Source organism: Malania oleifera, chromosome 9 (assembly GCF_029873635.1).
Source record: "Malania oleifera isolate guangnan ecotype guangnan chromosome 9, ASM2987363v1, whole genome shotgun sequence".
Taxonomy (NCBI): domain Eukaryota; kingdom Viridiplantae; phylum Streptophyta; class Magnoliopsida; order Santalales; family Ximeniaceae; genus Malania; species Malania oleifera.
Genome location: NC_080425.1, coordinates 19,269,767 through 19,286,120, shown reverse-complemented (window position 1 = coordinate 19,286,120; position 16,354 = coordinate 19,269,767).

Here is a 16,354-nt window from a genome sequence, read left to right as displayed (position 1 = left end):
TCTTGCATACATGTAGCAAACTTTTTGCATAAGTTCTCATTTGTAGCACCAAATATGATATCATCAACATAGATTTGAATGATAAGCATATCATTAGTATTAGTTTTGATAAACAGGGTACTGTCCACTTTTCCTCTCATGAAACCATTGTCTAACAAAAAGCTGCTCAATCTTTCATACCAAGCTCTAGGAGCTTGTTTTAATCCGTATAGGGCTTTTTTTAATCTAAACACGTGATTTGGAAAATGGAAGTCTTCAAAACCAGGGGGTTGTGCTACATATACTTCTTCATTTATATAGCCATTTAGGAATGCACTTTTCATATCCATTTGATATAGTTTGAAGCTCTTATGGGATGTGTAGGCTAGTAGCATACGAATTGCTTCCATTTTGGCTAAAGGAGCAAAGGTTTCCTCAAAATCAATGTCTTCTTCTTGATTATAACCTTGTGCTACCAATCTAGCCTCGTTATAAACAACAATGACGTTTTCTTCTTTTTTATTCCTATAAACCCATTTAGTGTCAATCACAAAATGATCATCGGGTGTAGGAACTAACTTCGAAACTTTATTCCTCTCAAATTTATTTAATTCCTCTTGCATGGCTAACGCCCATGAATCATCGTTGATTGCATAATTAATGTTCTTAGGCTCCTCTTGAGATAGGAACATACAATGATCACACAAGTTCTTTAGTGAAGATCGAGTGGACACCCCTCATGACGGTTCACCAATTATTTGGTCCTTAGGATGGTTTTTCTTAAATTTACATTCCTTAGGCAATTTAACTTGTTGTAGAGATTCATCATTAGATGGTTCTTTGGTTCCAATGCTCTCATCTTTGATTACATGAATTCCTAGTTCTTCTAAACTCTTTCTTATATCAAGATCATCATTATCAATAGTTTTAGAAGAAAATGGGTTAGCTTCATCAAATGCGACATGTATTGTTTTTACAACAGATAATGTTCTTTTGTTGTAGACTCTAAATGCTTTGCTATTTAGAGCATATCCTAGAAAAATTCCTTCATTTGATTTCGCATTGAATTTTCCTAGGTCCCCTTTATCATATAAGATAAAACATTTACATCCAAATACATGGAAGTATGAAATGTTTGGTCTTTTTCCTTTCCAAAGCTCATAGGGGGTTTTATTTATATTAGCCCTAATGGAGACTCTGTTCATTGTATAATAGGCGGCGTTTACCGCTTCAGTTAAAAAATATTTAGGCAAGTTATGCTCATTTAGCATAGTCCTAACCTTTTCCTGTAGTGATATATTCTTTCTCTTAACAACTCCATTGTTTTGAGGCGTTTGTGGTGCTGAAAAGTTGTGAGAAATTTCATTTCATCACAGAAACTTTCAATATCTTTATTTTTAAACTCTCCACCTCTATCGCTTCTTATGTGTAAACCACCATACCCTTTTTCATTTTGAAGTTTCTTACATAGGTTGGTGATAATTTTACATACCTCATCCTTGGAGGATAAGAACAACACCAAGGTCAACCTGGAGTAGTCATCAACTATGACGAATGCGTATTTCTTTCCTCCTAGAATTTGTGTTTTAGTGGGGCCAAACAAATCTAGATGTATTAATTCCAATGGCCTTCCAGTAGAGATAAGTTGCTTCTTTTTAAAGCTTGTCTTGATTTGCTTCCTAAGTTGGCAAGCATCACAGACTTTTTCTTTTGTGAACTTTGTGCTGGGTAAACCTTTAACTAAGTTGTTTCTAGCTAGCTTGAATAACAGGTCCATGCTAGTGTGTCCTAGTCTCCTATGCCATAGCCAACTGGATTCATTTAATAGTATTTCATGTTTTTTTCACATTTTCAACTATGCATTTTTCCTTTTCAAAGATTATGTCAAAACCTCAATCACTAAGATTACTAATGCTAAGCAGGTTATACTTTAAACCTTCAACCAATAATACATTCTCAATTATTAAATAGGGTTCCTTACCAACTTTTCCAATGTTGATAATTTTACCTTTGACATTGTCTCCAAAAGTGACATGTCCACCTTGCTTTAGGGTTAACTACGTGAACTTAGACTTATCTCCTATCATGTGCCTTGAGTATCCACTATCCAAGTACCACTCGTCTTTCGAAGGGGTGGACCTAAAACTTACCAACAGAAGGATTCAAGTTGTTACTTTAGGTACCCAAACTTTCTTAGGTCCTTTTAGGTTTGTTTTAGAGGTTTCTTTGACTCTCCACACCTTTTTAGTTTTAACATGTTTTCTTTTAAATGGAGATTCAAATTTTATATTTCCTTTCTTCTTACACAAAAAACATGTGGTGTGTGCATAAGCATTGGTTGAGGAGGTGCTGACATAGTTTTTAGAAGCTTTTACAAAAGACCCTATATAAAGAGTCTTTTTCTTCCTGTTTTCAATTCCATCAAATCCAATGCCCTCTTTGTCTAAGGACATATTTTGAGATCCAACCAGTTTGTCAAAACTTTCTTTACCTCTTGTGAAATTGTATATGATTTTAGATTGATCTTCTTTCTTTCTAGACTAGTTATTTTTGAGTCTTTCTCATTTTCACAATTGGCTTGCAACTTTGCATCTTTTAGTTCTTTTGACATCTTGTTGATCTTACTTTCTAGTTTAGCAATATACAAATCCTTTTCTTTTTCAATAGATTGAATTGACTCTATTTTATTCATAACATGTCATTCTCACTATTTAGTGTGTTGTTTCTCTTAGACACCCTGACAAAGCAATTTAAATAGTTTGATTTACATTTCAGAGTATGATGGCATGCTTTCACAGGATTCATTACAAGATTCATCACTAGATTCATTAAATGAGTTTGAGTAAGAGTTTACCTCATCATTTATTACCATGAAGTAGAGGTTTTCCACTTCCTGATCACTCGAGTCGCTTTCTGAGCTGCTTGAGCTGGAGTCATCCCAAGTTGTGGCTTTCATTGCTTTCTTCTTTTTATTCTTAAATTCTTTCTTGAGTTGTGAACAGACAGGTTTTATGTGGCCTACCTTTTTGCAGTTATATTATGTTGCAGGTTCAACCTTTGTTTCTTTCTTGCTAGTTTCACCTTTGTCCATTTTAGATTCTCTAAATTTTCTAGCAAATCTCTTATGCTTTTTAAAGAATCTACCTAGTCGTCTAGTGAATAAGGTTAGGTCATCACCATCCATCTCTTCATCTTCTTTGTCACTCAAGCTTTCTTTGGAAGCTTTGAGTGCTATGGATTTCTTGTTTTTTCCAACTTCAGTTGATATTTCATTAATGACCATCTCATACGTGAGAAGTGACCTAGTGAGTTCATCTAAGGTTGTGGTCTTTCAGTTCCTGCCTTTAGTTATAGTAGTGGCCTTGGGTTCCCAAATAGGTGGAAGTCCTCTAAGGATTTTCCTAATCATTTCGTAAGTTGACTAGTTTTTCCCAAGTTCATTTAGGGAGTTTATAAAGTGGGTGAACCTAGTCTACATACTCGATTCTTCTAAGGTCATCCTAAAGGCCTCATACTCCCTGGTAAGCATGTCTATTCTGCTATCCCTAACATCTACGGTTCCCTCATAGGTTTCCTCTAGTTTATCCCAAATTTCCTTGGCAGTCTTACAGCCCATTATCCTATTAAGTTCATTTGCGTCTAATGCACAATACAAGGCCTTCATTGCACTAGAGTTTATCTGTAATTGTTTCATATCAGCCTCACTTATTTTGTTTTCTTCCTTAGAAATTTTGTTGTTCTCAATAGTCTTAGAAGGAACAAAGTTCCCTTGGATTACAACTCTCTAAACTCTTTAATCCATAGTTTGTAAGAATATCCTCATTCTTTGTTTCCAAAAGGTATAATTTACACAGCAAAAGATTGGGGGTCTAGTGGAGGATTATCCTTCCCTAAATGGGGATATACCTAGGTTGGTCATTGTGATCTTTGTGCAACTACCTATTAGGATATGTTACAACCTGGCTCTGATACCAATTGAAAGTTATGGTGTAGTCTTAAGAGGGAGTGAACTGGATATTTTAAAAACATTAATGCGCGGAAGCTTGATTTATTTTAACACTTATTTATCACGTCCCCTTTAAATAATCTTAATCACCACAAATATCTAATCAACGAATGTCTATATATATATATATATATATATGTATGTATGTAATTAAAACACATGGCTTAGCATATTTAAATAGGTAACAAGATATACAAATATCAATATTATGTTTAAGTAATAAATATTTCAACATTAACAACCCAACAACTTTAACCAAGTATTAAACTATCTCAGACGATTAGCTTGATGTTGAATTCAAAATTTCAGCAATGTTTGATTTTCAACAGAAATATAAACCATTCACAATATTCACAAGTAAGTTTAAATCATTCACATTCTCTTCAAATCAATCTCAGCATTCAACAATTTCCAAGTTAATTTAATTCATACAAGCATATAATAATCAATTGAAAATTACAGAAAAATAAAGAGATTAAGGGAAAGAAGAACATCTAGATTTTTTACAAGGTTTGGCGGCCTGCCTACATCTTTGCCTCAAGCAACTCATTGTGAGGATTTTACTTACTCTCTCCGTTCAATAGGTGGAATTCCCTTTCACCATTTAGTAGGTGGAGACCCCTCTCTAGCAAGAACGCCCCTCTTGTTAGGCAATGAATCTATCCCTGAATCATCAAGTTATAATAAGCAACAGCTGATTGTTCGTACAAGCAAAATACTCAATGAATAGAGCGAATTTGTACAATATAAAAACACTATGAACCTCTCAATTGAAAGATGTAATGAAGCTAAAAATATTTTATGGTTTTTTGGTTTGAGAAGATTAAAAAACGAAGAGAAAAAACCTGATTTTGAATTTCAGCAAAGAAACACAATGCACAACAACTTTAGCAAGATGAAAACAATGATTTGTGTACGATTCAATTGATTTGGGTTGTCGTAATGCGATTAGGGTTGCTCTTAAATAGTAGGTTTTAAAATCTAACCATTTTCCCAAAGTTTGGAAACATTACATTCTCAAAATGGTAAGAAACCGCACTATTTAAAAACTCAACCACGAACCTTCGGTCGTCCAAGCTTAGGCCTCGGTCGCTTGAACCATTTAGAAATTGAATTTCAAAATAGGCAGTAGCACTTCGGTCACTTTAGCCTATGCCTTCAATCGCTTGAACATGTTCGGTCGACTAGACTATCAATCGGGTCGCCTGAACTTACATTGTCTGGATTTTTAACATTGGCAGTACCATTTCGATAGCCCAATCATACTGATTTCGGACAGTTTATTTAGTTTGTTGTGAAATTCAATGTTATTTATTTCAAAACTCATTTTTGTTCTTTAAAAACATATTTCAACTTTGAAAAGACATTTTCCAAGTTTGGGAAATAGGTCTCTAAGTCCAATTATATCCTAAGAGCTTCATACACAATCTAAATATAGAGAAGTACTTACATGAGACTCCTAAAACAATACATACCAAATAAGAATGGAGTCCTCTAGTTCTTGAAGCTTTATCTTCATCCAAGCTTCAACCATTCCTCATTTAGCTTTTGCTCCTCATGGCTTTTAAGCTTTAAGTTTGATCCAATGTGCTTATGAGTTATGAAACCTGTAAATTAACTTGAAGCACAATTAGAATCCTTAGTTTGTTATCATCAAAATAGAGATGAAGCCTTGTTAGGCCAACACCCTCTTGGCACCATTTCTAGTTTTCACCTAAAGTTGGCTCGTGCTTGCACAATACTCTAAGATTTTAAAACTTGATCATATAACAAGCATGTTGCATCTATTATAGAAAAACATGAATCTCTGGATGGACTTTCAATAGGAAACAATGTGGCACAGGGCTACAAAAGTCTCAAAAACGAAGGAATGATAAGCTCAACAACTCAAAATATTCATGTGCTCCAATGCTCTTGCATGGTGATAGTTTGGACTAAACCTATTGTTAAGTAGGTTGCCTATGTACCCATTATGGGATCAAGTTCTAATGTAGTTTGTTCAAGATTTGATTAAGAAAAAGATGATGAATCCAATCCAAAAGAACTTTGTTTTTTGGTTGTAATGAGACTAGGGCTTGGGATAGAACAAGAAAAGGTATTACATGCTCAAAACAAATTTTTGAGCTGTTGAAAATTATCAAGAAACACCTTTTGCTTTCACTTCATCAATTTTGATCAATTGGTCTATATTCTCTTGCATTCTCCTTTTGAACTTTAGCTATTCTTTACTTTTTTTTTTCACAACCTTTTGTCAATTTTCCCCTTTTTCTATCTTCCTTTTTCATTTCTTCCCTTTTTTAGCAAAATAAAAATTGCCCCAATATTGGGGAGCTTTGCATAAAATGCCCAGGAGTGATCCTTGGACCGAGTTTTCATGAAAAGATAATTCAAGCTAAAAAAAGCTAAGCAGTGCGATGTTTCAAAAATATGGATAGCCAAAATGAGGGCCTAGTGTCATCTTGGATCCCGTTCTTTCCTGTTAAAGTTTGAAGCATATGCAAAGCTAATCATATAATCTTAGGACCGCATTGAAAAAATTCATCACAAAGGCTCAATTGGCTATCAAAGGATAAAATATTTTATAAAGGTAGAAATAAGATAATTTAGGTGCTAAACATAGCCATCTGTTGTAGACTTACATCCTAAAGCAAAAAAAATTCCAACAACTTGTTCAATCCAACTTGGACTTGCATGAGATCTTTGAATGAGCCTTTCTAATATGTCTAGTGAAAATAGAACCATCTTATGAAAGTACCATTGATCCACTTGAAATCTTGGGATGTACCATTAGTAAGACACCATCTTTACTTCTTCCAACCAAGTTGAGGAGTTCGACTAGCTATTCAACTTCTTCCTACCGACGATAAGATGGTTCAAGGTTCTATTATTGCAATCAATATTATCTCACGGAGGCGAGGTGATGATTATCTAAGAAAAAAAAGGCTAAAAAGGTATGCATGTTAAAGGAAAAAGCAATCACTATTTATTAAAACAAAAAATTCATTGAGGGCCATATGCTAAACTGCTAGTGACAAGGAAGACAATTCACAAATGAACAATTACATAAATATGTAAAATACCAGAGGTAATTGGATCATACATTCTTCATTTATGAACATTATGCCATCTCTAGACTATTTCACAAAAGGGCCCCTTTGATTCGGAAGTCAATTGATCTTGATACTTAAATTTTCTCCTTCCTTAGTATGGAACCTCAAGATATTAGCATCAATTAAATATTGTATCTTGTGCTTTAATATGATGTAGTTCTCAATGGCATGTCTAGAGGAATTTATGTGGAACTCACAAGCCACACTAGGGTTGTGCCACTTTGCAGTAGGATCAAGATTCGGAGAAATAAAGGCAATTCTGCCTTAAGCAACCAGCCCTCGATACAACTTGGGTAGTGGGAGGTAAGGCACTAAATTTTCTCTTTGATTTGGTGTGATTTATTTTTGTTGGTGCTAGCAACTTCTACATGGCTTTTTGTAAAGGTAATATCCTTTTGTTAGAAAATCCCTCACCTAGTTGCACTTATTGAGTACTCATCTCCTTAGTCTTGGATTGGGTAATGATAGGATTGTGTCCAATGAGCTAACCCCATTTTAAGTGCAAAATTTTTCTTAGAACAAAAGGAAGGGACACAAAGAATATACAAGAGCCAAATATCAAAGTTAGTATGGGTATTCACACTCAACAACCACAAATGTGAAAAAGGAACCATTGCTTATATAAGATTACCCCATCATTTAAGTTCTTGAATTTGTGGTCCATACGAGGGCTTTTGCCCTATATAGGTCACACTAATTTTGCTTCATGAAATCACAAGGGAGGGTTTCACTACTACATCTTCTGCATCACTTAGCCTGACGATTTAAGATATAACCTTGAAGTGTGACAACCTAATAATTAGCAAACACGATGAGGCTCCCAATTTCCTAACTGAATATGGTGGCAAGGTTCACAAGTTCATCATTGCTTGCTCTACACAAGGGTGAAGTGGAGTCCAAGGTGCTAGTGTAGGGCTTCAACTCTATTTATTTTAACTCTAAAGGCTTCAAAATTGTCCTTGCACGCCATTACTAGCTAGCAAGGTTGCCCATCCTTAGTCATTAAAGACTTTAAGTGGACAATGTTCAATCAAATTAAGGGATTTTGTGAGACCTATGCTGAGGGTGGCGCCTCACAAAAGTCTTCACTACTGTTAGACCAAATAGTTAAAGGTCTTTCATTCCTACTATGTTTTGATGCTATCAACCCATTAGCTGCTCTCAAGGACACTAACGTTTCTCTAAGATATGTTTTAGGTATACAGAATGACATCTGAACCAACAAATAGTCAGAGTAACTCATGTTAGGACCAGAAGCACAAGTCTCTCAAATCATTCATGAACAATACAACAAATGTACAAAGTCATCTGAAAAATGAGTGTGTAAAATAAGAGAGATATCATCTTGTAAATATCTTGTACATAGAGTGAAACTCAAATACTAAGAGCAAGAAAGGGGCGTATCACACACACACAAAAAAATACTAGTAAAGTCATTTAAAAGTGTATAAAGAAACCCCCAAATAGACAAGAACCTTCTTAGAAACTTAAAAGGACAAAATTTTAAGAAGGAGGATCTCATCGACGAACACAGGGTTTTGTCGACGAGTTTAGCACAAACTTTGTCGACGAACACAGGGCTCTCGTCGATGAAAAGATACCGAGGGGCATCTGAATTCAGATCCACATCTCGTTGACGAACACAGGGCATCGTCGATGAATTACATGAAGGACTCATTAACGAACACAGGTTCTCATCGAAGAAAATATACCGAGAGGTACTTGAATTCAGAACTAACAACTCATCGATGAACACAGGGTTTCATTAATGAAATTGCTGAAGAGCTCATCGACGAACACAGGGTTTCGTCGACAAACGTCGGGCAGCAGTGAACATTAAATGCTACGAATGGCTATTTTGGATTTTTGTCTTACATTTATAAATGCCCAACGGCTCTCCAGCGTTGCACTCGCCCATCTAATGTATAAATAGGAGTAAATAGCATTTACTTCCTATCAAGAGAAATCATATTGAAAGAAGATCATTCATTGGTGTTGTTATCTCTAGGGTTTACTCACAAACTCACTTGCCCTCTTCTTGTTACTATTAGTCCTACATTCACTCTATTGATAGAGGATATTGAGTAAGGATTTTATTTGTTTAACTACCTCAAGGGAGTATTCAAGCTTAAATTTAATCTTCATCTACCTTTTTGTAAACAAGGGCTTTTTGTGAGCTGTTTTTGGGTGTCTCTAAGTGAGCACCCTGTTGAAGCTCTTTGTGAGCTTGTGTGTATTGGCTTCTCCGCCCGAAGGAGGATTTTAGTGGATTTTGGGAATCCTTGAGTTGGTCTCAAGGTGTGGACGTAGGCGGGGTGCTGAACCACGTAAATATCAATGTGTTAAGCTTTTCTTCTCTCTTATCTCATTTATATCATGATTTTCTACATTTCCTTTTACACGATAATTTTATGCACTTGCTCTTGGTAAGATTTCTGTGTTTGTAGAAAGTAAGCACATCACTGAAGAAAGTCTATTCACCCCCCTATAGACATACTACCAGGCCAACAAGTGGTATCAGAGCGCCAGTCGCTGAAATTCGGAGTAACATCCAGGCGAAAATATCAACATGGCAGATATGTTTGCCCAAGGTCAATCCATGGACCACCCTCCCAAGTTTTGTGGGATTAACTACCCAGCATAGAAGGATTGAATGTCCATCTTCATCCAGGCCTATGACTACCATATGTGGAATGTCATCACTGAAGGAGACTACACCTTCAAAAATGAAGACAGCGATGACATACCCATTGGGAAACTTCCCGAGGCAAATGCAAGGCTGGCACAGCTCAACTTTAAAACCAAGAATTTCTTATACTACGCCATAAGTGATGAAGAATACAACCGGATATGTGGTTGCAACACAGCCAAGGAAATGTGGGAAAAACTTCAGGTAACATATGAGGGAACTACTCAAGTAAAGAGATCTAAAATTTATATGCTTGTAAAAGAATATGAAATGTTCAAAATGGAAGAAGGTGAAACAATCACAGCTATGTTCACACGATTCACACACATCACTAATGGACTAAAAGCTCTCGGTAGAGAGTACTCTATGGAAGATAATGTGTAGAAGGTTCTTCGTTCTCTATCGACATCTTGGCACGCAAAGTCCACAGCAATTGAAGAAGCCAAGGACCTCTCAAAGGTCTCACTTGACAAACTAATTGGATCTCTCATGACCTACGAAATCAAGAAGAAAAATGCTGTTGCTGAAGCTGAAGCACCCAAGAAAGCTACCGGAATTGTTATGAAAGCTGGAAAGCAGAAAGAGATCATAGAAGAAGAGGAGAATGATGATGACGACGAAGTTGCCTTACTAACTAGAAGATTCAGAAACTTTCTAATGAACAAATGAAATGGCAAACCAAAGGAGAAAGGAGAATCGAGCATCAGATGCTACAATTGCAAAAAGATCGGGCACCGCATGGCCGATTGCCCTCTCTTCAAAAACAAAAACAACAATCAACAAGGAGACAAGAAGAGATTCAAAGCAATGAATGCAACTGAATGTGATGAACTAGATGGAACCTCAACCGATGAAGAAGTTGAAGAAGAAATCGCTCATTTTTGCCTCATGGCGGATGAACTTAGTGAGGTAAGTTCCGATGACGAATATCTCCCTTCATATAAGGAATTAGAAGAAAACTGTAGAAAACTCTATGTTGAACTAATAGCATCTAAAAGGAAAATCAAACTTTTAGAAGAAAACTATTCAAAATGCAAACAAAAACCGATTTGCTCGTGTGGTACCTTGAAAGCTGAAAATGCATCTTCTAATCTTGAAAAAGAAAAGCTTTCTAAAGAATACTCAAAATACAAAGAGTCCTCTTAAAGAGAAATTGAAAGCTTGAAAATTCAAGTAATTGAATTTCTTCAAGAAAACTCTTCATTGAAAAAGAAAGTGGAGGATCAAAGCAATACCTTATATAAATTTACAAATGGAAAGGAAAATTTTGATAGTTTACTTGGAGCCCAAAGATTTGGAATTTTCAAAGAAGGTTTAGGATACGACCTATCATCTTCCGAGTCAATAGGATTTGCAAACCTCTATGCTAAAAGGAGCTTTGTATCAAAGAAAGGTTTTGCACCTAAACTAAATCCCTCACACACAAATAAAGTCTGTTTATATTGTGAGAAAAAAGGACATGTACAATTTACTTGCCCCTTCAGGGGAAATAGAGGAAAAAATATGAACTACAAATGGGTGATTAAGAACACTAACCCAATAGGACCCAAGAAAATATGGGTACCAAAACAAGTTACTTGATGTTATGTGCAGGTGTGCTTAAAGAGCAACTCTGTAAAGAACAAATGATTTCTAGACAGTGGATGCTCAAGACACATGACGGGAGACCCAAGCAAATTCCTCTCCCTCTCATACAAAAAGGAAGGTCTAGTCACATTTGGAGATAACGCCAAAGGAAGAATCATCGGTAAAGGTAAAATAGGTAATTCTTCCCTAGCTATTGAAAATGTTGCTCTAGTTGATACTCTCAAACATGATCTGCTAAGTGTTAGTCAACTTTGTGATAAAGGGCTCCATATCATTTTCCAATCCAAAAAGTGCTTAATGAATGATTTAAATGGAAATACAATTCTCATAGGAAAAAGTGAGTCCAACATATATACAGTTGAATTTGAAGAAATCACAAGTTGTAACAATAAATGCTTAGCTATCACAAATGAAAATTGTTGGCTATGGCATAGGAGACTAGGTCATGCAAGCATGGATCTTCTTTATAATCTTTCATCCAAGGATCTAGTAAACGGTCTACCAAAAGACAACTATGTGAAAGACAAAATATGTGATGCATGTCAATATGGAAAACAAGTTAAGTCTTCTTTCAAAACTAAGAAAGTAATCTCTACATCAAGACCCCTAGAGTTAATCCATCTTGATCTATTTGGACCTAATGACATTGCTAGCATTAGTGGAAAACTGTATGCATTTGTTATTGTTGATGACTTTTCTAGATTTGCATGGGTAATTTTTCTTGCCAATAAAAGTGATACATGTAATGCATTTATTCATTTTTGTGGAAAAATCCAAAATGAGAAGGGGATGTCAATTGTACATATTAGAAGCGATAGAGGAAGAGAGTTTAGAAATAAAGAACTTGAGGACTTTTGCAACGAAAATGGATATTCACATAACTTCTCTGCACTAAAACCCCCACAACAAAATGGAGTAGTTGAAAGAAAAAATCGAACACTCCAAGAAATGGATAGAACAATGCTCAACGAACATAATTTGTCAAAATACTTCTGGGCAGAAGCCGTTAGCACAACATGCTATGTTAGTAACCGAGTCACTATTAGATCCAAAATAGGAAAAACCCCATATGAAATATGGAAGGGTAGAAAACCTAACATATCACATTTTAAGGTTTTTGGATGCAAGTGCTTCATATTAAACGATAGAGATCATTTCGCTAAATTTGATTCAAAGTCCGATGAGGGGATCTTCATAGGATACGCCATGAATAGTAAAGCATACAGGGTATTCAACAAGAGGATTCAAACTGTTCAAGAGTCAACCCATGTTGTTTTTGATGAAACAAATCCTTACACATCCAAAACCCCCGTCGAGATAAATGAAGAAAACCGAGTCACTACCTTTAGAATTGAAAGAGAATTAGAACAACTCAAGATAAATAATGATCAAGACACAAACTATCAAGATACAAATGTAGATCATCTAGGATCTTCTCCTCAAGAACCTAACCAACCAGAAGAGAAAGAAGATCATGAATTACCCAAAGCATGGAAGTTTGTAAAAAATCATCCAACTGATCTCGTCATAGGAAGTCCCTCTCAAGGAGTCAGCACCCGATCTCACCTTAGAAGTGGATGTAACATATTGCCTTTATATCTCACCTAGAACCTAAAAACTTTGAAGAAGCTAAAAATGATGTAGATTGGATAAATGTCATGCAAGAAGAATTAGATCAATTTGAAAGAAACAAAGTATGACACTTGGTTCCTAAACCCAAAATACCACAATAATTGGCACTAAATGGGTATTTAGGAATAAGAAATATGAAGATGGAGACATTGTCAGAAATAAAGTTAGACTTGTAGCCCAAGGATACAACCAATAAGAGGGTATTGACTACGATGAAACTTATGCTCCTGTAGCTAGACTAGAGGCTATCAGAATGCTCCTTGCCTTTGCTTGTTACAAAAACTTCAAATTGTTTCAAATGGATGTTAAAAGCGCCTTTTTAAATGGATACATAAATGAAGAAGTTTTTGTCAAACAACCTCCTGGTTTTGAGAGTCACACTCATCCCGATCGTGTATATAAATTCTCAAAAGCTCTTTATGGACTTAAGCAAGCACCAAGAGCTTAGTATGAACGCTTAAGCAAATTTCTTCTTGAAAATGGGTTCACAAAAGGAAAATTCGATACCACTCTTTTCTTAAAACATAAAGAGAATGATATGCTTGTTATACAAATCTATGTAGATGATATTATCTTCGGGGCCACAAATGAGACCTTATGTCAAGACTTTGCTCAAACTATGTAAGAAACATTTGAGATGAGCATGATGGGTGAGCTAACCTTTTTCCTAGGATTACAAATCAAGCAAATGAAGCATGGCATCTTCATAAATCAGGCCAAATATGTTAGGGACATGTTAAAGAAATTTAACCTTGAAATGGGAAAATCTAAGGCAACTCCTATAAGTATCACAACTAAGCTTGACGTTGATGAAAAAGGGAAAAACATTGACCAAAAACTCTACCGTGGCATGATAAGTAGCTTACTATATCTCACCTCCAGCAGGCCTGACATAATGTTCAGCGTTTGTCTTTGCGCTAGATTTCAATCTTGTCCTAAAGAATCTCATCTTCATGCAGTTAAACGAATCTTCGGATACTTAGCAGGCACTCCTGACTTAGGACTCTTCTTTCCTAAAAATGCTCCCTTTAACCTCACATGCTACTCTGATACTGACTACGGTGGTTGTAAAACCAATAGAAAAAGCACTAGTGGAACATGTCACTTCCTTGGACACTCCTTTGTCTCTTGGTTTTGCAAGAAACAAACCTCTGTAGCTCTTTCCACCACCGAGGCTGAGTACATAGTAGCCGGCAGCTGCTGTGCTCAAGCATTATACATGAAACAACAACTTGAGGATTTTCGAATCTTAGGTAAAAGTACTCCAATTCATTGTGACAATACTAGTACCATCAACATTTCAAAAAATCCGTGTCTCCACTTTAGAACCAAGCATATTGAAATTAGGCACCACTTCATTCGAGACCATGTCCAAAAAGGAGACGTTGAGTTAGTTTATGTTCCCACCGAAAACCAACTTGCCGACATTCTTACTAAGCCTCTCAATGAAGAAAGATTTCACAAAATTGCACGCCCTAGGAATGTGCACTCCTTCAGACATACTATAGGATCCTACCCCTACTCTTACTTTCCCGACTCTTCCACATTAATGTTTATTTCTTTTCTCTAGGTTCTCGTCGATGAACACAGGGTCTTCGTTCCCGAGAAACCCTCATTTTCGTCGACGAATACAGGGCATTCGTCGCCAAAAAATTCGATATTTCGTCGACGAACACAAGGTTCTCGTCGACGAAATTTGTCGGGGTACTTATTTCTTCAAGTTAAAACAACAGAAACCCTAGCCCTCTTTTGCACCTCTCCCTCTCTCGACTCTGTGTTGTTCCTTCGCCCACCTTTTGCCATCACCTCCCACCACCTCGCTCCCCCATCTTTGCCATCAGCTTGTATCCTCCCCCACGCTACTAGCTGCTCCTCCCTCGACTGTCTCCTCCCTCAAGCCCCCAGATCTTCCCTCTCGGCCGTGCCTTTCTCCCCGTCCCTCCATGGCTCCTCGCCCCAAATGCAGGCACATTCAAACTGAAGCCGGCGAGGGATCCTCTTGCCCTACCTCTGGTCCCCCTACCCCTGCTCCGGCTAACCCCAACCCCCGCTTCGTCTCCTCTGAAGCCGCCCACTGCTTCCAAACCGACATTGTCAAGCGACATGTCGTATATGGAAAAATAGTACCCTCTGAATTTTTACAGCTTCATTTCCCTGCTCTTCTCACCAAGATTCAAGCCCTTGGATGGGATGCTCTGTTCAATCTTGATGACCTAGTTTATGAAGATCTTGTTCGCGAATTCTACGCGAATTTTGTCCCTTCCTATCGTGGCATTGCCGCTTACTCTATTGTACGAGGCACCATCATTCAACTTTCCGACGCTACATTCTCCGCGGTACTAGGTTGCAATTCTTATCCTCTTCGTGGCATCCCCAAGTCCTCCTGGCCGACCCGCTTCGACTGGTTCGACTCCCACACGACACTCAAGCTCATTACCGGTAACCCTCATATCTCCGCACTCGCTCACCCAAAATCCAAGGACCTCACTGTGGAATTTTGGGTCCTCCATCACATCATCACATATAACTTATGTCCTCAAATTGGTGGCCGAGATTGGGTTACCTTCGGCGACATTTTTTGCATGTATTGTCTATGGGTTGGCCGGGGTATATATCTCCCCTCCATCATCGTTCAGAACATGGAAAAAGATCTCAAGCGGCAACGCGGTTGTCTCCCATACAGTCGTCTCCTCACAACCTTCTTCGATCACTTCGACCTCATTCGTGCCAGCCTTCCTTGTATTCGTCCTACGCCCGAAGATAGTTACACTGAGGCGACTCTTCGTCGTATGCACTTGGAAAAGGACGAAGCCACCAACACATGGGTCAAAGCCCACGAGCAGGGCCCTATTCCCATCGATGAGGTTAAGGCTGCCCTGGAAGTCGAAGCCAAAGCCAAAGCCAAAGCCGGAGAAGGCGAGCATGAGGAACCCATCTATGGTCACATACTGACACATTTGGACGAGCTTCAGCATGCTATGACATAGTCCGAGCTTTGACACCGCCATCGATTTGACTCTATTGATGCATCTCTTGCTCGGCTAGAAAGCGCTAACCGCGCTCGTTTCGACACTCTTGACGCATCTTTTGCTGGCCTGTTTGATCGACTGGGTCGCCCTCCCGAGTAGCATGCTGTCTCACTAAACCCCCAATTTTGATTATGGCAAAGGGGGAGAAGTAGTTTTTAGATTCAATTTTCAAATGTATGCGGATGTAATTAGAAAACAATTCTAGTTGATACTATTAGCTTTAATCACTCGTTGTAAGCATGGCATATAATTAGTAATGGAACAATCATTGCATCCTTTTGAGTGTAAATGCTCTATCTGCGTACTTGATAGATTACTGAAC